Consider the following 24336-nt stretch of genomic DNA (forward strand, 5'->3'; position numbering starts at 1 on the left):
TTTTTTTTTTCCTTAAAGTATTTTGATTCTGAAGGGAAAAGAAGAAATTGAGGAAAAATCTGATTTATGTATATTTTTTTTAAAACTCAAGAAATCTTGAAAAAGATTCCATATTTCCTGAAGCCCTAGGAGAATGAGCCACCTCACTGTGCCCTTCATCCTGGACCTGGGCAAACCTGTCCACCGCCCAGTCTGCCCCTCCAGGTTTATTTCATCATAAAAGGGACATCGGCCAGCAGGAGCGTGTTTGCTCCACACAGCTAATTGGAATTTGTTTTTAATGTTAAATGAAATGACTGCAACGGCTGTGAAATTGATTTGTACTGCACGGCATGATCAGTTTAGTGAAAAATAAATTCTCTTAAAGGTTTGAATTCCAGGAATCCTCATGGGAGGGGAGTCAGTTTTATGCCCCCAGGCTCCCCCGCGGCCTGGCGGTTGCTCTGCCCAGCACACAGCGGGCGGCTGCAGCACACCCTGAACCAGTCCCCAGAGGTGGCCTCATGGAGGGCCACCGTGAGACCTGCACTGTGGTGGAAAACTTAGGCCTGTGTGTAGAGACGGTTTTCTTAGTGGCCCATTGGTACCTTTGAAGGCGTAGAGTAGGAAGACAGGCTGACATGCTGGCTTGGGGAGAAGGGGCGCCGTGCATGCAGCTACACTTGACCACCTTGTCAACTCAGTCCCCGGTGCTGCTGGTCGGCCTCGGTGTGGGTCTACGGAGATGGGTGACACTGACCTCTGCGTGGAACACCTCGGGCTCTGTTGTGCCCAGCGCCCAGTCTGACAGGCATTCATGTCCTTTAGGCCAACCATTTGCCAGGGCACAGGCTTCTGGTCCATGGGACTGGTGGTCCTGAGGACAGGACAGTAGGTGTGCTGATTGTTGGGCACCAAGGAGCACGGGAGGAATCGACAACATCCTAGCTCACTATGGGATGGAGGAATTGATGTGTGAGATTTGTCCATTGTTGGTTACATTTTGGGAATTCTGAATATTTTTATAAGAAACTCTGGAGACTGTTGAGATTCTCTCTAGAGAACATTAGTGATTTTGTTTTCTTGTTTAACAAGCAACCAACCCATTCCCAGCCTCTGCTGTGGTGTTCAGGTCCCCCTGGGCGTGCACCAACCACCACCTCCGTCTGGCCCCCGCGGGTTCCACGCTCCTTGCAGCCTCTGCACCCTTGGGATGCAGGTCAGACCCAAGGATGCAGAGCCGATGACCTGGAGCTTGGTCTATGGTCTTGGGGCCCTTCCTCCAGACCCCTCCCCGTGACGTCCCTCCTACTCTCTGGACGCTCATTTCTCTGGTTAAGTCTAGGATTTTGCTTTTGTACGTGATCACACACAGTTTTACAAGGTCAGGTCTCCCTCCTGCCAGAGGGCATTTTCACAGCTCCCATCTCACCTCAGGGAGAGGAGCTTCCACAGTCCAGGGCTGTCTTGCCCAGTCTCCTCGGAACACTCTCCCTTTCTGCACCAGTCTGCACAAAGGGACGTGGGAAAGGCCTGGGTCACCTGGCCCAAGGTCCTCCCCACCTCCCTGACCCCGTAGACCTCAGACGGCCCTTGGCAGGCCTCCCAACTTCCACGTGCACACATACGTGTGTGTTTGTGATGTGTGTGTTTGTGACGTGTGTGACGTGTGTGTGTGATGTGTGTGTGTGTTATACGTGTGTGTGTGATGTGTGTGTGTGTGTGTGTGTGTTAGATGGTCAGCTTTTGCAGAGGCCAGGTGTTCCTGAGTGTCATAAACAAAGCGTGACGTGGAGTGGGTGGCTGTTGTGGAGTTCCTCAGGTCACACCAGCTAATGGCAGGAGCAGTCTGGTCAAGTTTGCTGTTTTCTGTACTTCATGCTAGTTTAACTTTATGTTAGTTTTCTTTGAGCATCAATACTGCTTTACACTGTGTACGATCTTGTAGGCAAAAGCAATTCAGTGTTTAGTATCAAGATATTAAAGTGAATAAAAATGCTCAAAGCCCATAAAATTCCTTAAAACTTAGGACATATGTATAAAAGATGACAGGAGTATGTGGCTGATTTATGGAGGCAGTTTGGGAATATGACAAGTTTTAAAATATTTCGTTGGGCAGCTCCAGCTACATTTCTGAGATGTACATGCAGACGACTCGGCTTAGTTCTAAATACCGCAGGTGGCAGATGTTGCCCTGGATGCTGCAGCCGAGTTTCCACGGAACTTTCCAGCTCTTTCCTAAGTGGATTTTCCATCTTCCCTAATTGCTTCTGGGAATGTGCCTCCCCATGGGGGGTAGGCCATTGCTTTGTCTAGACAATTCTTTCCTTTGCAATTGAGGTGCAGCTTCTGGTAGGGCTGGGGTGGGCTGGCCTGGGGTCCACACCACCTGACTCTCTAGCAGCTGCGTCCTACCTCACAGGTGCAGCCCCCCGCCCTCTGCTTCCTGGAGCCCCCCACCTCCCCTTGCCTGGTGAGTCCTGGTGCACAGCCATCCCCCAGCCCCTGCTCCCCCCACAGGAGGCCCAGGGCTCCTCCCAGGGCCTCAGCCGCAGCTGCTCCTGGCCACCCGGTAGGCCCGTGACACAGGACCTGGACACGCCCGTGAGTCACCAGGTCTAGGCTGGTGCCCCCACTCCCAAGACACGGGCAGCCTCCTCACGAGGTCCTGTGCTCAGGTTTCCTTTGGCAACATCCAGGAATGTGGATTGTGACCTTGGATCTCTCAAGTGGACAGGCTCTCCCTGGACTCTGACTTCGGAGCACAGAGAGGATATGGTTTACATCCTTCATTTTGAGGGTACCCCTCTGGAGTTGTCTTTCTTGTTTGCTGTGATTTTCTTCCTGTGGTCTCTAATTCATAGAGGTCTCCAGCTTTCTTAATTCTTGAACAATCAGTTCTCTGAGATCTGATATTTTTTAAATAGTAAGTCTTTTTCCTCTTTTTCCCCAACCAAAGTAAGCTGTCAATCACTTTTTTTGCATAACTATATGGTTTTTGAGTTAATAGCAGTCCCCAAACTTGTTCAGGCCGTGACATACACAAAATGATAGTATTTCTGGCAGCACCATTCAATTGGCGGGTGAGTTTGCTGGTGGACGGAGCTTCCGTGGAGGGAGCTCTGCTGCTGGGTGCCCTGTTTGAGGGCCTTGTCAGGTGAGAGCAATCCCCAACCTGGCGCACCTACACACGACTTCAGGTTCACTGTGTGTGATTCAGGTTTCCTGACTTAAGCTACAGCTGCTTAACACTTCACTCAGACATGGTTTCTCTGCAAGTAAACATTGTGATCTTTAAGGATGGAGACTATGAATTGCCCAAATTTGGATTTGTCATTATTCTGATAAATTATTGAATGAGGAGATATTTTCATTATAAACAAGACCCCTCGTCTGCTCATGACAGAATTAAAAAGTATACAAACCTTCGTCATTGAAATGAGTCGTATGTTAGATTCAAAAGCAGCGAAGTGAAATTTGACTCCCTGGAAACACAGCATTCACTGCCTTAAGTATTCAACAATCTGTGCTGAATGTCGACCCCATTTCACAGGCTACTTTAGCCTGAAAGAGACAAAGTCGTCACTTCTCGGCTTTCTGGGAACTCATGGTCGCTCACTCACATAACCAGATGCTCAAGGAACAGGCGAGGAACAAGTCCTGGGACCCAACCCGCAGGTGCGTGGTCACCGGGGCCTGGCTGCAGGGCACGCCCTCCTAGCGTGGGCACACCTGCCACCCCTGGCCGTAAGACCTGTTGTGGGAGCGAGACGAGGAGAGAGGAGGCGACAACATGGACGGCTGCGCGGAGCAGTGGTCACAGTGGAGACCACAGGCTCCACAGGAGGAAGGAGGAAGTGGGGTTCCTGAGAGCAGGGGACCACCCTCCCACAGCACAACCAGGAGGGAGCAGGCCCGGGGGACACGCTCAGGGGGCAGCAGCAATACTGCGGGTGTCCAGAAGAACAATTCCAAACCTCAGGGGAGTTTTGAAGCAGGGAGCTAGGGGACGGGACGCCAAGGGGGAAGTGGGTCCTGAGGGGAGGACGCATTCACGACTGCTGTGACTCTCTTGGGTGGCCTGCCTCTGACAAGCTCCACTGGACACTCCAGACCCAGGAGATGGCTCTGTGTCAGTCATGCCCCCTCAATCTACCTGTTAAAGCACAGTGGGGTACAAGAGGCTCTGTTGGAACAGTGACTAATAAAGTCTGTGGAAATCGATGTGAATGTTGAGAGGGAGGCTTGAGGGACTTCAGAGTCGGGGAGGGTAGAGGGCCACCCTGCGGGGAAGGCCACTCCTCCACAGGAGACAAGCCAACTGAGAGTGCTCTACTCTACATCAGCTCGCCTGTCACTGGACGCTCAAGGGGACCCAGTTTTTCTCTCCACCTCATGCAGTACGGTCGGCAGTTGTCCTGGCAGACTGGACGGGAGCTGGCCCCTCGGTCCCCAAGGCCACGTACCTGCCCAGGATGGAGTCCGCTTTCCTCCTACCCTGCTCCAGGCAGCCTGCAGCGATGCTCTCTGACACGTCCTGTCTGAGGTGCTCACTCCACCAACTGCTAAAAAATAGGGCATGGAAAGGGCTTCTGCTCACATGTGACTGAAGGGTACGTGTCGCAGAGATTTTGAACTTTGTTTGCTTTTACTGATCATCTTCCAAAGGTCAAAGGGTAGAGTGCACCACTTCACCCCACATATTTGGTTGCCCACAGTTTGCTTTGGCCTCATGAACGTGAAGCCCATCGAACACACTTCCAGGGTCATGGAGCCACACCTGAGGATGTGCCACCACAAGAGAGGGGGTCAGCAGAAGCAGAAGCGTGAGAGGGCAGGCCACCACAGCACAGTCTCCACCCCCAAGACCGCCCTTGAAGCCACAAATCTCTTCCTTCAGGAGTTAAGTCTGGAGAAAGTTTCCGTTCATCCCCCGATTTCCATGAGCACACTCCGTCTGTCAAAGGGCGGCCCCGCGTCAACCAGACAGACATGCTCCCTGCTCGGGGGGTCCCTGTGGAGCATTTCTGATGGTAAAACTGACAGAAGAGGCTTCTGTTGCTGAATAGAGGGCCAGAGTGACCTCCTTCATCAAGATGGACAAGACAACACCCGCATAACTGAATTGTGAGGAAATTGACTAAGGGGTAGCCCTGGGACTCAGCAAGGGCGTGACGGAGCCCTGCACAGCGCGGGAACTGGGATGGGACCCCAGGTCCCCAAACAGGATCTGCTCAAAGCCAAGGGAAACTCCCCAGTGAGAAAGGGTAAGAGCTACAAAGGCCCCGATCACCACCACGGGCACCTGCAGTCCCAGCCACAGGAAAGACACACGGCCTGGTGGCTTCGACTTCAGCCAGGAGCTTTCCACAGCTAATATGGCTCCTGAGGTAGAACCTCCCACAGCCCACACCCCCAGAACCCCTATCGCCACCCCTGGAGGACCTACTGTAGTTGGTAATGAGTGCCCTTCCCCTGGGGCTGAGGTCACACACGTGTGGCACCCACACTTGCTGCAAAGTTGCATCACTACCTCCAAATATCTAGAGTCTAGACCCCCGAGACACTCACGGACACCACCGATGTCATCTGCAGCTGAAGAAGTCCCAGAGTGGCTCACTTGTGTGCCCACTCAGAAACAAAGCCACGGCACTCTACCTAGTTGACACCCCATACCTCAGGAAAACAGTCTGTCCCTACAAGAGCTATTTCATGAAACTAGAGGAGGCAGCTGTTATACCAGACGTACAAGCATCAACAAGGGACATAAGAAGCAAGAAAGAGCAAGAAAGAGCAAGAAAGCACAGAACCTCCAAAGGAACACAATGATTCTGCAGAAATAGACCCCAGAGTAAAGAGAAACCCCGAAACGTTTGAAAATGGATTCAAGATAATGATCTTAAGAAACTCAAGGAAATTCAGGAAAATACCATTAGGCAACTTAGCTAGATGAGGAAAAAATTCTGATCTGAATGAGAAATTCAACATAGCTATAAATCATAAAAAAATAACCAAGCACAAATCTTGGAGCTAAGAATCCAACAAAGAGGTTTAGAAACAGACTAGACCAAGCAGAGGAAAGAATGTCTGAACTTGATGACAAGCCTTCTGAAATTGCTCAGTCAGAATTTTTTTTTTTTAAATTAAGAAAAAACAAGAAAGAAATCCTACAAGATTTATGGAACCTCAGTAGGTAAACAACTTTTTGAATTATGGGAATTCCAAGTGGAGTAAAGATGGAAAAAGGCACTGAAAACCCATTTAACAAAATAATGGCTGAAATCTTGCCAAACCTTAAAAGAGATGTGAACATCCAGATCCAGGGAGCTCAAAGACCAGAGACTCAATCAAGAGCGTCCTCTTCACGCACATCAGAGTCAAACTGTCAAGAGACAAAGACTAAAGAAAATTCTAAAAACATCAGGAGAAAAGTATTGAGTTACATAGAAGGTAACTGTGCTCCCAAGGAGTCCCACAGACCACGGCAGAGTTCCAGCCGAGACTGGAAGGCACGAGATGAAATGTTCAAGGTCGGAAACGAAAAAGAAAAACTGCTGACCAAGAATACTACACCCAGTAAAGCTCTCCTTCACCAATAAAAGAAAAATGATATCATTCTCAGAAAAACCAGCCCTGAGGGAAGTCTTCACTGCTTGGGGAAGGAAGGAAGTAGTGGCCCTCATGGAAACTCAGTGAAACTCCCTGGTGGCCAAGAGACTCACAGTCCTTATCAGTGCAGGAACCCCGAGTCACAGAGAGAAAAATAGGAGAGGAGAAAAGGAATGAAGAAGCAAGTAAGTAACAAGTGGCAGGAGTAAGTTCTTGGCTACTAATCATCACCTTGAACATAAGCATATTGAATTTCTGAATCAAAATCAGTAGACCAGACAAATGGATTAAAACGAACAGGAGGCAACTATGTGCTGCCTACAAGAAAAACCCACTTCCCTGGTAGAGACACACGTAGATTGAACGTGGAGGGACAGACAAGATATTCCACTCAGATGGAAATCAGCGGTGAGTAGTCATATCAGGTAAAATAGACTTTAAGTCAGAATCTGTGAAGAGAGGAAAGAAGACCAACATGTCATGATAAAGAGGTCAACTCACCAAATGGTTATGATAATCATAAATACATATCCAATCAATGCACAAACCAAATATTATATCCAAAGGGAGAAATGGGTGCCGATACAGTAATAGTTGGAGACGTCAGCAGTCCATTTTCAAGAGTAGATCATGCAGAAACATCAGAGTTACACCACACCATGGACCAGATGACCTAGTAGGTATCAGCAGAGCATGTTATCCCGAAGCTGCACAATGCACACAGTGTTTGGAGGGCTCTCCAGTATAGACCAATGTGAGGCCACAAAACAAGTATTAGTAAACACAACGTCATGTAAGCTATCTTCTCGGACTGGCAGAATAAGCCTAGAACACAGTAGGAATAACTGTAGAGTAACAAGTCCAGGAAAATCAGATCACACGCTCCCAGACTACAAAAGGGCAACAGAGAAACTCAGAGAATCTGAAGGCATACTAAGAAGGGGCTTCATAGCAGCAAAATAGTCAATAAGCATCACACACCACACTTACAGAAAAAAGGAGACGGAATTCAAATAAACAACCTCATCATGAGCTGTAAAGACAGAAATAAGCTGGAAGACAGTCGTGCCTGCAGTTCCAGAGACGGGGGATTTCAGGAGGAGGGCGAGTTTAAAACCAGCTCCACAATTCAGTGAGGCCCTGAGAGACTGAGTGAGACCCCGTCTCAAAAGAGATAAAAAGGGCTGAGAATGTGTCTCAGTGGTCAAGTGCCCCCTTATCATTAAAGAGAGAGAGAGAGAGAGAGAGAGAGAGAGAGAGAGAGAGAGAGAGGGGTAAGAATGAACCAAACACAAAATTACTAGAAGGAAAGAAATATAAAGATCAGAGTAGCAATAAATAAATTTGAAACTAAAACAATTTCAAAATTTTGAAATAAAAAGTTGGATTTTTAAAAAGATAAATCAACAAGGCTGTTGCTTGACTAAGAATAAAGCAGAAGCCTCAGCTGATAACGTTGAGAAAGGTGATGTTATAACTAATACCACAAAAATTCACAAGATCATACAACTACTACCTCCAATCAAAGAAAGTCTGAGACCTGATAGTTTCACTGTTAAATTCTTCACCACAGATAATATTAATTACACAATATTAACCTCACAAGAGTATTAATTCTTCTAAAACGGTTACAATAAAATCGATAAGGAGGTAACTTTGCTGAACTCTCGCTACAAGACCAGCATCACCATGTTGCAAAACCAGACAAAGCCAAGGCCCGAACCAGGCGATGGAAAAGAAAATGACAGACCAATATCCCTCCTGAACCCAGATGCAAAGTTTCCCAACAGAATCTTGCAAACTGAATCTAACTGTGCATCAAAATTGTTATACCTAGGTCAAGTGGCATCCAGGGAGGCAAGCGCGGTCAACACACCCAGTCAGGAAGCACCACGCACCACAGCAGCGGCATGAAGGACAGGACTAGGGGTCATCCCAACAGGCACAAAACATTTTTCTAAGCAGCTGAGCAAGACTCGGTCTTAAAAAACGGGGGAGGGGGTGCTGGGGGATGTGGCTTGGTGATTGAGTACCCCTGGGTTCAACCCCTGGTGCAAAAAACAATTGAGAACTTTCAACATCACCCTGTGATGAAACCTGTTGATGCACCAGGTGTGGAGGGGACATGCCTGAGCACAGGAAAGGCTGTCCCCGGCAGGCCCACGGCAGAGTCACAGAGCTCCAGGTGACCTGAAGCAAGACAGTGATGTCCACTTCCATCACTATTTTCAAAATAACACTGCAAATCAGCCAGAAGGATTAGGCAAGAGGAAGGAATTAAGGACACCCAACTTGGAAGGCGAGAGGCTGGTTATCTCTGTGGGAAGGTAACGTGATCTACACAGAGAAAAATCCGCAGACTCCACGGTAACCTGTGAAGCCTGGGAAACAAATCCAACAAAGTTGCGGAATAAAAATGATCCACACAAAGACAACAGCAATATCTTATTCACCAATAATGACCTTGCTGAAAAGTACTTACGAAAAATTCTGTTCACAATAGCTACAAAAACGTAGACTACCTAGGAATAGATTTAACAAAGGAGGTGAGAGAGCTCTGTTATTAAAAGAAATTGAAGAAGGGACACACGTGCTTGTGCACACACACACACACACACACACACAAATGGAGAGATATCTCGTGTTCATGGATTAGAATAATCAATATTAAAATCTCCCCACTACCTGAAGTGATTCACAGAGTCAATGGAATCACTCTCAAAATGCCAATGACATTATTGACAGAAAGAGAGAAATCATCATAAAATGTATCTAGAACTAAAAAAGACCCCAAATAGCCAAAGTGATCCTGAGCAAAAAGACGAAACTGGAGGTCTCCCCGCGGCTGACTCCGAAGCACGCCGCAAAGCCATGCTGATGTGAACAGCGTGCGTGACATCAGAGTGGACATAGGCCAAGGAGCCTACTGTAAAGCCCAGAGAGTCAACCGTGTTCTCACAGGCAGATGATTTCTGAGAAAAGGACCAAGGACCCACGTTGGGGAAGTGTCCCGAGGACCGATGCTGGGAGAACTGAATGACACACTAGATGAACACAGCAAGACCCCGCCTCTCGCTGTAGGCCAACCACCCAGCAGGCAGCAGGTTCAAAGAGCAGGAAGGAAACCGCTGGAGGGAGCTGGGAAGGGTGGGGACACTGTTGGATGGAGCGATTGGAGGAGCCCCTGAAGCCCAGGCAGGAGGAAGAACGGTCAAGCTTCTGCACAGAGAAGGATGGGCATTCACAGGGGAGACGCATTGCAGACCCTCTACCTGACAAAGGATGGACACCGGAGGGGTCAGGGACTCAGCCAACTCAGCAGCACAAAAGCCCAGGAAGCACTGTTGAAATGGCCAAATGACCCAAGGCTTCTTAATGGAGGCCATCAAGCGTCCAGCGTATGAAGAATGTCAGTGCCACTGACCTTCAGGGAAGTACAAGGCAAAGCCAAAGGTCATCTCTGTCCAAGTGGAGTGACTGTGATCAAAAAGACGAAAATCAAAAGCGTTGCTGGGACTAGGCATGGAGGGGCCGCTCCGCTGCCCGTGTCGGGGAACGGCACCTGGTTTCCTCAGAAGCCCCCTTAGATCCGTGGGCAGGGAGAAGGAGGCAGAGAGGGGACGGAAACCCCAGGCCCACCACAGCATAGCTCCAAAGAGCAGAAGCGGGGAGTCCCCCGCAGAGCTCGCGGGTGGAGCAGGGATCAAGAAACCCCTCGTGAGGGGCACACACATGCACACGGGCCAGCGGAGTGCCAGTCACCCAGACAAAGTCAGGTCTGGTTGCCTCTGTGACGCGCGTGGATCTGGAGGACACGGTTAAGTGGAAGAGACCAGGGAGACACAAGCACCACAGCAGCCCAGGCAGATGTGGACGCTAGAAGGGGGCGTGGGACAGTGGTCACCAGAGCCTGGGGGGCAGGGGAGATGGGACGTGGGCTGATGGATACCAAAAGGGACGCAGGTAATGAGCCCTGGTGTGCCCAGCACAGGAGAGGGATGTAGGCAGAAGAATTGATTATGTATTTGAAAATAACTACAAGAGAAGAGCTTGAAGTTTCCCCCAAGCTGGACATGGACATGCCAGTCACACTCACTTAACTATCAGACTGCACCCCATAAATACGCATAAAAGTCATGTATGGATTAAAATCTAGGAACACAGTAATGGAAAGGGCCTAGAGACCTCATCAGAGGCTCTGGGGTGAGGTGGGCACCACACACCTTCCAGTCCTTGAGGACACTACTGCTCTTCAGGAAGAGCCAGGGCCTCTGGAGGAGAGGCCTGCTGGCCATGGGGAGGGGGGACCAGCCTTTACACATGTGGCAGATCTAGAAGGGCTGTTTAGATGACACCAAAGTTCTGCTCAGCCCTGAGAGAACGAGCCGCGTCACTCTATGCACATGCACCTTTTATGGGCAGCTCTTTAGAAACTCTCATGTCATCTGCATGACCTCAGGGCCACCTAACGCCCGGTCAGATGCATCCTCCTGCAGGCTCTGGTGAGACTGTGTCCTGGGCCTGCTGACCCAGGCTTGGCCGGCACCCTGTGGTGGCTCAGTGCTTGCCTTGGCTGGCGACTGACCCTGCTGAAGTCCCTCCTCTGGAGGTCCCCCGTCCCTCAGGGACGCAGCTTTAGGACCGGTGCCGTGTTTTCTTATTCCCATTGTGTCATTCCTGCATAGCTGCTTGTTAGACATTAGGGCCATTCAGAACCGGGACTGCCTCCCCGCCCTCGATTCCCCAGAGCTGGCAGCATAGTCGTCCTTTAATGAACAGAGACTCCATGGGTGACCCACACGGTCACCTCCAGGCCTTGTTGGTGGCAGTGATGTTCATCTGGGCACCACGAAGTCCGAGCTTCCTGGCAGGGCTGAGAGAGGGTGGAGGAACTCTTTCAAACAGGCTGACAGGGCGAGAGCCTGCCTGTTTGGACGCTGGGTCCAGCCGGCAGGACAGCCTGCAGTCACGGCACCACAGGGCTAGAGGCCGGGAAGGCTGAGGAAACGCAGGACGGCCAGCGCCCCTCTCCTGCTCCATGCTGCAGCACAGCTCTTCTGCAGGACTTCTGTTGGCCTCCGTCCCCCACCGTCCACCACCGTCCCCGCGTCAGCTTGTAAACTGGGGCAGGATATCGTGCCTGTGGAGCCGCAGCATTAATAGTTATCATATGTGACTTCAAATTATTTTTATCTTGGAAAGGAAAACTTTGACCAAGAAATCATTACATATTTACTTTAACATTCTTGAATGGAAACACATTTTCTTGGTTCAGTTTTGCCTTCAGCTAGCACTTTGGAAAAGTTGAAAGGCAAGGGATTTGGAAAATATAAAAAGGGAGCAAGATTCTGGTTGGAACTCTGAATACGTTGGGACTGCTCGAACGTCCAACCCTTTGGGAATTTTGTCAGAGTTGTCATCTTGAGGCTTCCAGGCTGTCACTGTCAGTGCGATGGGTCAACGTTCCCTAAGATGGATGGTTTGTATTCCTCAGGAATTTCCCTTGGACCTCCATGGATCACGTGGAGCAAGCTGCACTTGGGTCTCGGGGCGGAGCGGGAGCCGGGCTCAGCCGCACGGCCAGCCTGGGCTCTCTGCACTCCGCACGTTCTCCCATGTGTGGAGACACGTATCCTTCACCACGTATGACTGAGTCATCATTGTGACCTCGGTTTTAGAAGGTTCAACTGAGGCTTAGACAATTAGGTAACAAGGTAATAGGGTGCCGGACCCGACACCAAGCCACCCATAAGCCTCCTGCAGAGGGGAGCAAGGGTGACGGATGTAGAGAGCACCAGAATTCAGCAGGCCTGGCCCCGGACAGGGGACTGATGTGTGCAGAGATGGGGGAGACGCCAGACTCGGACCCGAGGCCACAGCTTGTGGAAGGAGTGAAACTCCAAGGGACACAGACGGGGTCACGCCCAGGGCCTCAGACAAGCAGACCAGGCTCTGCAGTGAGTACTGAGAGGAAGGGCCGGTTCCTCTGCGTGGGCTGCCAGCCCAGCCTCCCTCAGGTGCTCCCCTCCTGCTCCTCACCTCACCCAGCCCTCCCAAGTCCCTCAGTGGACCTGGAACCTGCTCCCCCAAGCCCGGCGGTGCCCTGACCGCCCGCTCCTGTAGCTCGAGGCTCTGAGCACCGACAGCCGACAGCCTCCTCTTTGGCACCCACGCCACAGGCGTTTCCCCACTCCCACCACCGGGTGCACAGGGCTGCACCCCTGGGAGCGATGGGAGGAAGGTGAGCAGGGAGAACGAGTGTGAGCCGCACCTGGGCCTGGGACGGCCATGACATGGTGCTGAGCCGCGGTCTTATTACAGGTATCCTAAATGCTCATCATAGAAAAGTGAAAACGTGGAAATGTACACAGATAAACTAAAACTGACCGCAATCCCACCTTGCAACAGTAGGCGCGTGGGGACACGGGAGGGTGTGTCCCGTAACAGGTGAGTGCGAGGAGGCTCAGCCTGAGTGGCTTGCAGGCTCCATCATCTGTCCAGGCTCAGGTGGCCACCCCAAGGGAAGATGCTCTTCCTGGGACACTGCTGGCCTCAACCTGCGCCTCACCAGAGGTCTTCCTGGTGCCAAGCCCGAGTTCGGTATCAGAGACTTCAAGGGTTGGTGGCTGAAGTAAGCAGGAAGCAGTCTTTAAAATGTGCCGACAGAGCAGAGTTCCAGGAGGACTCTCCAGGGGGAAGCAGAACCCTGGAACAGCCGTGGGAGGCTCAGCAGGAACCCCACCACGGCAGGCTGCAGAGAGGCCAGAGGGCCCGTCCTGGGCTGCTCAGGGGAACCACTCGAGCCGGTATCTGGAAGCTTAAGAGAGGAGTTTAGCTCAGGGAAATCATCTCGTAGCTCCCAGGGGTAACACGTGCACCGAGGAGGCCCGCGGCCCCCGTTCCAGCAGGTCTGAAGGGCTGCTGTGGTGGAGGGTGTGCTCGGTCAGGTGAGGGGCGCTTCCCTTGGGTCCATTCGGGGCCTGCCCTTGCTCGTCCCTGCCATCTCTGCAGTTGACTGGACTGGACGTGACAGGGCTTCTATTTATTTTTAATTGACATGGACATTTGTACATTTTCATGGAACAGCACCTCGCGATGCTTTGATGCACATGTATGTGTACGATGAGCAAATCACGTGACTGGGTCTGTCTTCAGACACCCATCCCTGTTGACGATGACAGCATTCAAGATCCTCCTTCAGCTGGTTTCCAAGTGACAGGACCTTGTCTACAGTCACCCTACTGCTCAATAGCATGTCTGACTTATTCCCCTGAACCCACTGGTCAGTCTCACCCCAGTCTTCCCTGCCCACCTCTGGAGACACCCTTCTGCGCTCAGCTCCGAGAGATCAACCTCGCCAGCTTACACTTGGACTGAGATCACACGGTGCCTGTCCCTCTGAGCCGGGCTGAGCTCTCCTGGCACAGTGATCTCCAGGCCCATCTTCTTGTACACGACAGGATCGTCCTTCTGTGGCCGACTCGCCCCGCCCCTTCTCTGTCCACCCTCAGCTGACGGACACTAGACCTCCTGTGAATAGAGCTGCAGTGACCCAGGGAGAGCCGGTGTCCCTCAGCACACTGACTCCTCTCCTCTGGACGTGGACCTGGCAGTGGGATGGCTGGGTCACGTGCTAGTTCTACTGTTGGTGTTCCAGGGAATCTCCGTGTGGTTTTCCACGCTGGCTGTGCTGATTTACACTCCCACAACAGTGCAAGGGCCCCTTTCCTCCACCTGCTCGCCAGCGGTTATAGGTATAGTTCTAAATGAGAAGATGATTTCTTTTTTTTCTTTTTTTGAGGAGGTACCAGGGATTAAACTTGGACACGCCACCACTGAGCCGCATCCCCAGCCCTATTTTGTATTGTATTTAGAGACAGGGTCTCACTGAGTTGCTTAGCGCCTCACTTTTGCTGAGGCTGGCCTTGAACCCGGGATTCTCCTGCCTCAGCCTCCGGGATTACAGATGTGCACCAACCGCACCAAGCGGAGATGATCTCTGAAATGATACAATGTAACATGTTTAAGTCAAAAAATGCCCAGCTGAAGGCCCTGCGTCCAGGCTAACTCCATAGTCAGGAGCAACACTCATCTTCATTCCCAAGTCTGTGCAGCCGACGTGGCGCAGGAAACCGCCTGCCCAGGAGAAGGCCACCGTGAGCGCAGGCGTTGCTGAATTAGTCATTCTCTAAAACAGCACCCGAATCCTGCCACTCTCGAGCTCCTGGGTGGCTGGCCGTTGTTCCTGGTGGACTGACCTGGCTACAGCTGCCACTCCGTGCCTGGGTCTCCTCCTGCCCTCAGGGTCGCCGTCTCCCACGTGCAGTGTCGGGAAGTGGTGCTGTTCTAAGTACCGTGTTCTGAGCACTCCCGACATGTCCACTTCCCCTCCCAAGTCCTCCTGGCAAGCTGCTGCACACCTTGCTTTGGAATTAAGTAGACACGCCTTAAGCTGTCATTCAAACGCTTTCCAAGCAGCCCGGCCCGGCTAGGCTGTCTCCGGAAGCCCCTGGTTCTCTACGCTGCAGCGAGGCTGAGGGCAACCGTCCTTACTCCAGTCTCCATGCCTGGTGCTCTGCAGGAAGGGAGGTGACAATGAGTGACATCCAGCTGACAGGCAGGGACCATCTTGCTGCATCAGAAAGTGCAGGGTTTTGTCTCCTTTCTGACTAGTTTCTATCCACATCTGTATCAAAATTAAGGAACGTGGGTTGGGGTGCTGCTCAGTGGTGGGGCGCTTGCCTGGCATGTGTGAGGCCCGGGTTCCACCCCAGTAGCGAGCACACAAACTAAAGAACATGACAGCTTGCCCCCAGCCTCAGCTGCCAGGTAGAACCGTCCTGTGCGAGCTGCAGAAGTCCTGTGCGGCTGCCCCCTCTTCGGTGACAATGGGACCATGTGTGGATGGCCCAGCAAAGCTCTCCATGAGGGCAAGACATAGTTGGGAAGGAAAGGTGGTGGCCTGGCCACAGGCTCCAGCCATGGCTCCCAGACACGGTCGCTTCTGCTGCTCAGCCGCCCTCAGTGCTTACGGAGATGCCCCTTCTCCCTGGCTCTCTGAGTGAGTCAAGCTGATGTCAGACATTTTAGCAGCTGAACTTATTTTCTCAGATGGTCCTTTTGTGCACTGAGGTGGTCTTATCAGCCAAACTGCAAGTTCCTAGGAGACTTCTTAATGGGAAGCACAGGATAAGCTTCTGAGACTCCTTAATGAATTGCTCTTAGATAGCACAGCCGAGAATCCATTGTCTTCTTCAATCCCACCACCTGGCACTCTCCTCGCCTCCACGTGAGCTGCCTGATCTCACTTCCTATTCCCAAACCCTCGTCCCAGGGGGGTGGAGCCGCCACCGTGCCGTCTCTGCTGCTCTGAGTGTAAGGTAGCTCTCGGCTTCCGCTCATGTTGCCCAGAATCTGCGCTTGCTAGTTTTCCCAGAATGTGCCGTGGCCAGCTCCCCAGAGAAGGAGTGATGAGTCCACGGGTTTGTTAATCTGCCTCAGCTCTGGGGGTTCAGGGAGAAGGGAAGCCAGCGGGCACGGGGGTGTTCTCCCCTCCTAGTGGGAACAGGGATCTCCAAGAGAGAAAAGGAATTTGATTTCACATATTAAAGATTTGAGCAAAAGATTGGCAGAAATCAGTAAAAGTCTGTGCAGTGAAGTTACACCAACAGGGACTGGAACTCAACTCCTGTGTGTTGAAATCCGAAGCTTTTCCAAGGCAGGACACTCAACAGGAAGGGTTAGGGTCTCACTAATCTTCTTGTTTTGTTCTTAGAAGTGCACTTTATCTTTCCCCCCACCTCAAGCCTGACTTTCCAGAGACGGAGCCCTCTGACGGGAAGAGGGCGGCATCTCCAGATGATTTTTCAGTGCTCCTGGGAGCCGACTTGCTTCCTCCATGCTGCATGTATGGGAATAGAGTCTTCAGGAAGTGAAACAATTCTCCCAAGATGGAGCTTGGTGGTCTGGTACAAAGAGGGTCTTTCTCCTGAAATGCACTGTCTGCAATTGTGAGCCCTTCCCAGCCCCGAGTGGCTCTTTGTTGTGGGGCAGGTCACATAGTTTTCTGAGTCTGCAATACAGTCATTATCTAAGGCCAGGCTGCGGCCTTCTGGAAAAGAGACAGCTGGGAAATCTTGGTCGCTCCCCAAATACTCCTATAGCCACAGTGAGGTCTGCGGTGAGGTCCACATTCCTGGCAGGGGTGGGAGAACTCCATCTGACCCCGTCCCTCACTGCTCCATGGGCTCAGCTGCAGAGCCTCATCTGGTTGAGCCTCTCAGGACACGGGTCTGGACCAGCATCCCAGATCCTCGCTCCAGGCCACCCAGAGCACGCGGGTGGGAGCTGTGGGAACTCCCTCCCTGCTGTCCATAACACAAGCTTCTCCAACAGACATCCCGAGATCCCGAGCTTCTTGTGAATGCGTCCCTCGTCAGCCCAGTTCTTCTAAAGATCCTGCTCTCTGTCACTTCTCAGACACACACTTTTACATGCACTCAAGGGAGAGAGTCGAGCTGTCTATGAAACAGAGGGACCTTAGAACTTGGACCTTGTGACAGTGAAACGGCTCACAACAGGGCCATCCTCACGGGAGGGTCTGACGAGGAGTCCTGTGTCCATCGTTCACAACTGCCCTCCGCCCAGGCAGGAGTCTGGTTGCAGCACCTCAGACTCTCAGCCATGACCCATTCAGAATCTGCCTTTCTCCTCGAATCCTGGAATTCTCCTGTTGTGTTTCCCAGAGAAAAGCCATGCTTATCCAAGAGCACCCAGGGTGCTGAGGGCAACGGTGCCCACACCACCCTCTCCTCCTTTAGATTCTTCAGACTTTCTGAGTTCAGGTTTGTCTGCGCGCACACACACACACATACACACACACACAGGCACGCACACAGGCACACACATACACAGAAGCACAGAGGCACAGGCACACACACCTAGGCACAGGCACACACACCTAGGCGCACACACGTAGGCGCACACACACACAGGCACAGGCACACAGGCACACACCCACACACAGGCCCTTGCACACACACACAGGCCCTTGCACACACACACAGGCACACAGATATGCTGTGCTCCGGGTCCCTCGAGGTCACACAGGCCAGCAGGCAGTGGAGGGCCCCTTTCCTCCATCTCTCCAAGGACTCTGTCAGCCTGCTCTTCTCCTCACTGAGCGCCATGATGACCTGTGGCCAGGTCATTCCCTCCTGCAGGTGGAATCCCTCAACCTGCACCATCTTTTGGCGGTTGCCCTGTGGAATGAAGGGTCGTGCAGCTGCCCCCCGGGTCTTTTTCTCTTGCTTTCTGATACCTGTCACATAAACCTGTCCCACCTCCTCTACCGTTTTCCTGGAGGACAACGTGGGGGCGGTTTTCAGTGTGGGATTTCTGAATGAAGCAGAAGTGAGGACCATGTCCAAGCTTTTTGGTAAAGACATGCTCTCGTTTCTCTCGGGTTGTATTAATTTTCTATCATTGTTTAAGAAATTAGCACAAAGTTCATGGTGAGAGTCAGGCCCAGGGCCCACTGGGCAGCGTCCTCTGCTCAGTTCTAAAAGGCACAACCCAGGGGCCACCAGGCTGGGCTCCTTTCTGGGGCTCAGTGGTGTCTGCTGAGATGGGGTGGTGGTGGCAGACCTCAGTCCCTCGCAGTGTAAGGTGTCCCCATTTCAGGGTGCTCAGCTCAGCCAGGTCACCCTGTGGCTGCTTGCTCTTCTAGCAGGCAGGAGGGTCTCTCCTCGGGGACTAGGAGGGAGTCTTATGGAACACAGTGCAAGCAGGGGTAGCAGTCGAAGGCCAAAACACAGAATAAGTTATATTTTATCTATAATTAACCACACAGACAAACAATAAAAAACCCCAAACTAAAATTTAAATGGCAATATTATAGTACCCTCAAAACGTTAAGTAGGAAAAAATATAATGAAAAATGAAATGTGCTACACACAAATACATATAATATCATTGAGAAAGAGTAAGAGGTAAAACATGGAGAGCTATACCATGTTCATGGACTACAGACTTGAATAATCCCAGTCAACAACACTACAGCTTTTCTTTTCTGGTAAAAGTAGATAAGATAATCCTAAATTATTCATGGAAATTCAAAGATCCAGGAAGGCTAAGTCAATCTTGAACAAGCAGTACCAGGGAATGAAATCTACCCCATGATGCTTTGTCCATGTGTACATATACCACAATAGAGAGGGAATTTCAATGTACAGATGTTAGAAAATTATAATTCAAGAGAGAACAATAGAGTAAGTAGATCAAGGGGACTGGGGGAGGGAGGAGTACAGGGAAGGGGAGCCACTAGAGAATCAGTCAATCAAAACTGTACTATGTGCACGTGCAGATAGGTCACGAGGAATCCTGCTACCATGTGTGATTACCATGCACCAACAGAACCACACACAAGAGAGGCCTTGCTCTCCTGGGCACAGCTGAGTGAAGACAGTTTTTGGCCCAGGGTGGCGTTAATTAGCACAGGGACAAATGGGCCACGTGGACAGAAGTGTGGAAACAGACGCAGGAAACCTATCGCCATCTGAGCGCGGAATCAGGAACACAGCCTAGTCATTTGTCTATGGAAGGGAGAGTACAGAACCCGCCCTTGCTCAAGTCACATCCTCAACATACTTGTGGTGTACTACATATCTACAGCTAAAGGATATGTCAATAAGACCTTCAGAACACAGCACAGGAGAACACCTCCGTATACCTGGGATAGATGAGTGTCTTTGATGCAGACAGGTCATCCGTCATGATTGTAAAGATCATGTCACCTGCAGTATGATTAGATTTATTTATATGTCTACAAATGTATTGGAAAACTATCTCTAGCTGTAAATATTAGGGACCTGTAATCAGAGGCTGATGGGTTAGATACCACTGCAGGCCCACCACGAAGGCTACAACTTAGATAGCCATCCACCCTGAGGCACAGCAGGCACCTAGGGCACAGGCACAGCTGGGGTGAGTCTGGAATTGCGGTTCTGGACACCTGGCCTTGCTGGCCACCCTGAGGCAGTCCACTCCAGGTGGGTGGCTGTCTCAGGGTCAGGAGTCCCTGTGGCTAACATCACCCAAGCTTCCCACTGCAGGTCATCTACTTAAAATGTGCCTGGGAGAGAAACGGAAGTGAGCAGAAGGCCCGGGTGAGAGGCTGAGATCGACCTGCCCAAGAGCTGGGAAGAATGATCTGCTCCTCAGGTTCTTCCTGGTTCGAGGCCAGGCTTGGTGTCCAGGGGCTTGGTGTCCAAGTCTGTCCTCTGCAAGGTCTGCCTGCTGTGTAGCCACGGGACTTGCTGGTGAGGTGGGAAACTTGAGTTCCTAACAGCAGCACACAGACCTGCTGGACTTCAAGGGCTTGCTGGATAGTGAGGAGCAGAGGCCACAGTGAGGTCACCTGCGAGAGGATTTTACTGGGAATACCTGTAGGAGAGAAGATAAGCCAGGGAGAATTGTCAGACAGACGGAGGACAGAGAGAGAGGAGGCCAGGTGGACATGTCTCAGACTCGGGTCTAGTCTGAGGAACTTGGCAATGCTGCAGGAGGCCTAAAGCCAGGTAGCTGGCAGCCCATGCCGTCCACCCCACTGGCAGGGGCAGTCTGGGAGGCACTCAGGGGAAGGACAGCCTCCCCACACACAGGACGGTGGGTTTCAGACAGCAGTGGGGGCTGCGGCCAAGCTGGAGTTGGGAAGCACAGGCTCTGTCTGCATGGGACATCAAAACTTGCACCCAGCTCACCAGGAGCAAACACAGGAACATGTTCCCAGCAGCCTTATGTATACAGTTTCAAGGAGAACAAAGTAAATGTCAATCAACAGCAGGTTGGATCAAGAAATGGTGGCGTCTCTCTCGCGAGGGGTCGCCCCAGGGCTATGGCACCCTGTTGATGGGGGAGGCGGACACGGGGGCTGTGTGTGCAGCTCTCCCAGATGCAGTCTTAGCAGTGGGAGTGAGCCCCTGCAGGGAGGGTCGGACAGGGTGCAGGGCAGCAGTGCCCCCTGGGTGTGGCTGATCCTGCTCTGGCTGACTCCTACCTGGCTTCAGTTCACAAGGGACGGCTGGCCCGCGCGGGGATGCGTTTTTCAGCATTTGACACTGGTGGCTCCTATGCAGAAGCAAATCCTTGGCGGGTGCACAGTTCCTGCGTGTTAACGCGATTTCTCCTACCAGGCACACAGGGCTGCAAAGAACCGGGGCTCCTAGTGTTTGTTCTCAGGTTGGGTTGGGAGCATGAAGGGTATTGTAACTTGTGGAGTGTTACTGACTGAACCCAGGCCTGAGCTGACTCGGGCGCTTGGGGATCCAACAGCCGGTTGATTGCTGGACTTGCTGTTTTGATATCAGTTCAAAGTCTGAAGTCCTATTTGAACAATGAGGGAGATCGGTGTTGAAATGGTGTCTGGCAGAACACTGACTGAGGCTCTTAAAAGTGGGTCCAAGGTCCACACAGCCTGGCCTCTTTTCCCAAGCTGTGCAGCCCGGTCCTCTGAGAGTCATTCATTGTGAGGGGATGCCCTTTGGGTCACACTGCGTGGGAACACACAGGTTGGAGGCGGCTGCACCAGGCCCAGCTCCCATGGGCAGCCACGCTCCCCTCAGGCTGATTCAGCCCCACATGACTGTGAGGGCCTCAGGCAGGGCTCCCGGCCTGCGGCCACCCCCTGACCTCAGTGTGACTCATGCTCAGGACCCGGGCTCCTTCCAAGCCCTCCGAGCCTTCAGGCCTGCACTGCGTCTGATGGCCGAGCTCCTCTGGGTTTGCTGGTACAGATCCTTCTTGGTGAGAGGAGAGAGAAACACCCGGAATCCGTCTTTTAAGGGACTCCAGTTGGCTCACACTAAACCTCTCAGAAATATTTCATAAAGCAGCCCAAATTCTCTGACTTTTCTCCCGGAAAACACGTTGTGCATCCGACATTTGTTTCTCATTATGGTGAGGGAACATGAGAACAGTCATTTTACTTAAGGTGCACAGTGTGATCAGATATTCTTATGGTATTCATGTGCACTGCGCCTGCTGAGGCCCGGCAAGACTCCATCACACACCCTGGGGGCATGCGTGAGCATGCGTGTGTGTCCGTGTGGGAGCCTGTGCACCTGTACACTGCGTGGGGTGTGTGGGGGGTGTGGCGCTCCTGTGACCTACTCTCCTGACTAGTCACAGTGCAGGGGCCGTGGTGGGCATGGGCTCTGGGTGAGAGGACCACGAGGCAGCAGGAAGTGGGTCTGGAGACGCTCAGCACACACCAGGCCACACCCTTCCTCAGGGTTTCAGAGGCCCCAGGAGCCACTCAGAAAGCAGGGCCAACCTGGTGACCACAGCAGCAAGTGCTGCCTTCCTGCTCCTGGGGCCATGACAGAGGTGGACGTGCCTCGGCCTCTGAGAGGCAGCAAGGGCAGCAGCAGCCTCCACTGAGGGAGCCCATCCACTGGCAATGGCAAGAGTCATTTTACAATGACAATGTGGTGTCCAGGACGTAATGGAAAGCACCACTGTGAGCAGGCTCCTCGGCAGTCGTTTTCAATGGCGCTTGTTTCTCAGTTCAGACTTGTAGGGACAGACGAATGGAGCCCCTGGAGAGCAGCCCGTGGGGAGGAATCGTGCTCTCTCTGAGAGACAAAGAAAACTAAGAAACCCTAAGTTTTAGTATGAATTTAGCTTGGGTCTATTTGTTCAAATCCAGTAGGAAGAACTTCGTACAAGACCCTGAAAGACAGAGTTGGTCTATCCTAAGGGCATAGTTCTGATGGCACTAAATGATCAGCTGTTATACTAGAGTTTAGTCAGAACTTTAAAATGGAAACATCATTGAGCTCCCCTGGGTCCGGGGAGGTGTGGGTGCAGAAGCACCCTGTTCACAGAGGGTGTGCTCACACACGGCTACCGTCCCCCAGGCCAGCCTGCTCTTCAAGCCTGGCAACGTCCAAGCAGCACTGAACCAGGTGCCCTGACCGCCCACCAGAGGTGAGGTCTGTCCTCCTCACCTGTCACCCCCTTGGCACATGAGCATGTAAATGCAACATTACAGAAGGCGGTCTTGAGCCCTCCCACAGATGCCCAGCACTAGACCCATGGTCTGAGATGGTGGAAATGGTGATGAAACAAGCAGTACCTGGAGCTTTGGTCATCTCCTTCCTGACTCGTCCTAGACACAGACGGAGCACCAGCACCGAGAGCCGTGGCTGTCCTGGAGACGCCCCGGGTAGGCGGACCTCAGCCTGCAGGCAGCTCGTGTGCAGCCCAGTGTGCAGAAGCACAGCTCTGATGAAGGGACTCACTTAGACCTGCCCGGGCTGAGGTGGCCCAAGAGACCCTGGAAACTCAGCGTGGAGCTTGGGAGACAAAATCCACATGGAATGGCCAAGGCTGAACAAGAAAAGCCCTGGAGGTATTACGTCTTAAAGCCCATCAGTCAGCCAGTGAGAGAGCCAGGACCTCCAACCTCCCAGGAAGGAGTACGGCTCCCGCCTCTGAGCCGGCCTTAGGTGCCCGGGCTCTTACAAATGAGGCTTCAGACAGTGACCATTCCCTGATTCAAATAATGGAGCCATGATCTGGAAGTGGGAAAGGGGAAGGAGGCTGGGAAAGCGAGGGCAGGGGTGGGCTAAAGGTCATTGAGTAAAACATTCTGCATGGAGGGGAACCGCAAGCTTCATGGAGTATTATTTTTTTTAAGATTGCGAATTCATCCAAGAATAAAGATGCTTTAAAAAGAAATAATTTTTTTCCCAAAATATGAGTTTTCTTTTCCAAAAATATGATCAAATATTCTTTGAAGTCAGTCTGCAAAATCAATAACATCATTAAATAATGTGAGTCATTTCATATTCTTCATCTAAACAGCAGGGAAACACTTGGAGTTTCAGTGTGGGGTGGGTGATCAAGATGTTGCTATAGATATTATAAGAGTAAATGGCAACAATTTTAAAAAGCAAAAGAAAGTGCTTTAAAAAGATTTTCCTGCCAAACTTTGAACAATGTGCTCCAAGTTAAATCCGTAACAATGCCCGCTTTTCCTTCTTCTTGCTCACTACTCTCTTCTCATGTTGTCAACCATTGTCATCTCATTTCAGGTCTGCGAGAAGGCTCTGGCCTGGCCTCCGGGTTCCCATTGGCGAGTCTGGGCTTAAAGACTATGAAGTACTAAGTAGTCCTTCAAATTCATAAATAAATGATCCCAAGTGATTTCATACTTTTTAAACAATAAAAGTGACCAAAGATTTTGGGTTAACACATAGCACAAAAACACCTCAAATTAAGCTTGTAAGTTAATCTCATGCGATGTGTCTAATCACGTCATGTAACATTCATGAAAAATTCAGGATTGTGAGGAATGATTTGTCTTGGAAAATACACACTATTTAACTTACATCCTGTTTGTGTCTGTCAGGCTCCTGTAGGGAACAGACGCCAAATTGGAATTAAAAGCTGGACTTTAAGGACGGACTTAGACCAGTACTTGTGAAAAGGTTTGGCAACAGAGGCGGGAGTAGGCAGGAGCCTTGGACTGAGCGCAGGCAGGGCCAGCACTGAGGCGGGCGGGCGGGGGTGGTGGGGCAGAGGTTGCATCCCTGAGAAGGGTCTGCTCCCTCTGCCATGCTAGAGGGTGGGCAGACTGCCAGAGACACCCTGCAGGGACAGCTCAACGCCCAGCGCAGGCCTCCCCTGGGACTTGCACTTCTAACTGCTGCCCAGTGTCCTCCTGACTGCCTGCACCGCCCAGGT

The 24336-nt window shown here is 51.6% G+C and overlaps 2 long non-coding RNA genes across 2 annotated transcripts; both read right to left on the reverse strand.

Moving 5' to 3' along the window:
* Positions 1-313: 313 nt before the first annotated feature.
* Positions 314-4740, reverse strand: LOC125617637. The gene is made up of 4 exons (XR_007348722.1): positions 4446-4740; positions 3405-3543; positions 1412-1487; positions 314-931 (listed from the first exon to the last, which is right to left on the reverse strand). It is a non-coding gene; the product is annotated as an uncharacterized LOC125617637 (long non-coding RNA).
* Positions 4741-18386: 13646 nt separating this feature from the next.
* Positions 18387-20909, reverse strand: LOC107153175. Its single transcript, XR_001504880.2, has 2 exons — positions 20645-20909; positions 18387-20031 (listed from the first exon to the last, which is right to left on the reverse strand). It is a non-coding gene; the product is annotated as an uncharacterized LOC107153175 (long non-coding RNA).
* Between the last annotated feature and the right edge of the window lie 3427 nt (positions 20910-24336).

This window comes from Marmota marmota, unplaced genomic scaffold (assembly GCF_001458135.2).
Source record: "Marmota marmota marmota unplaced genomic scaffold, marMar, whole genome shotgun sequence".
NCBI classification, from domain to species: domain Eukaryota; kingdom Metazoa; phylum Chordata; class Mammalia; order Rodentia; family Sciuridae; genus Marmota; species Marmota marmota.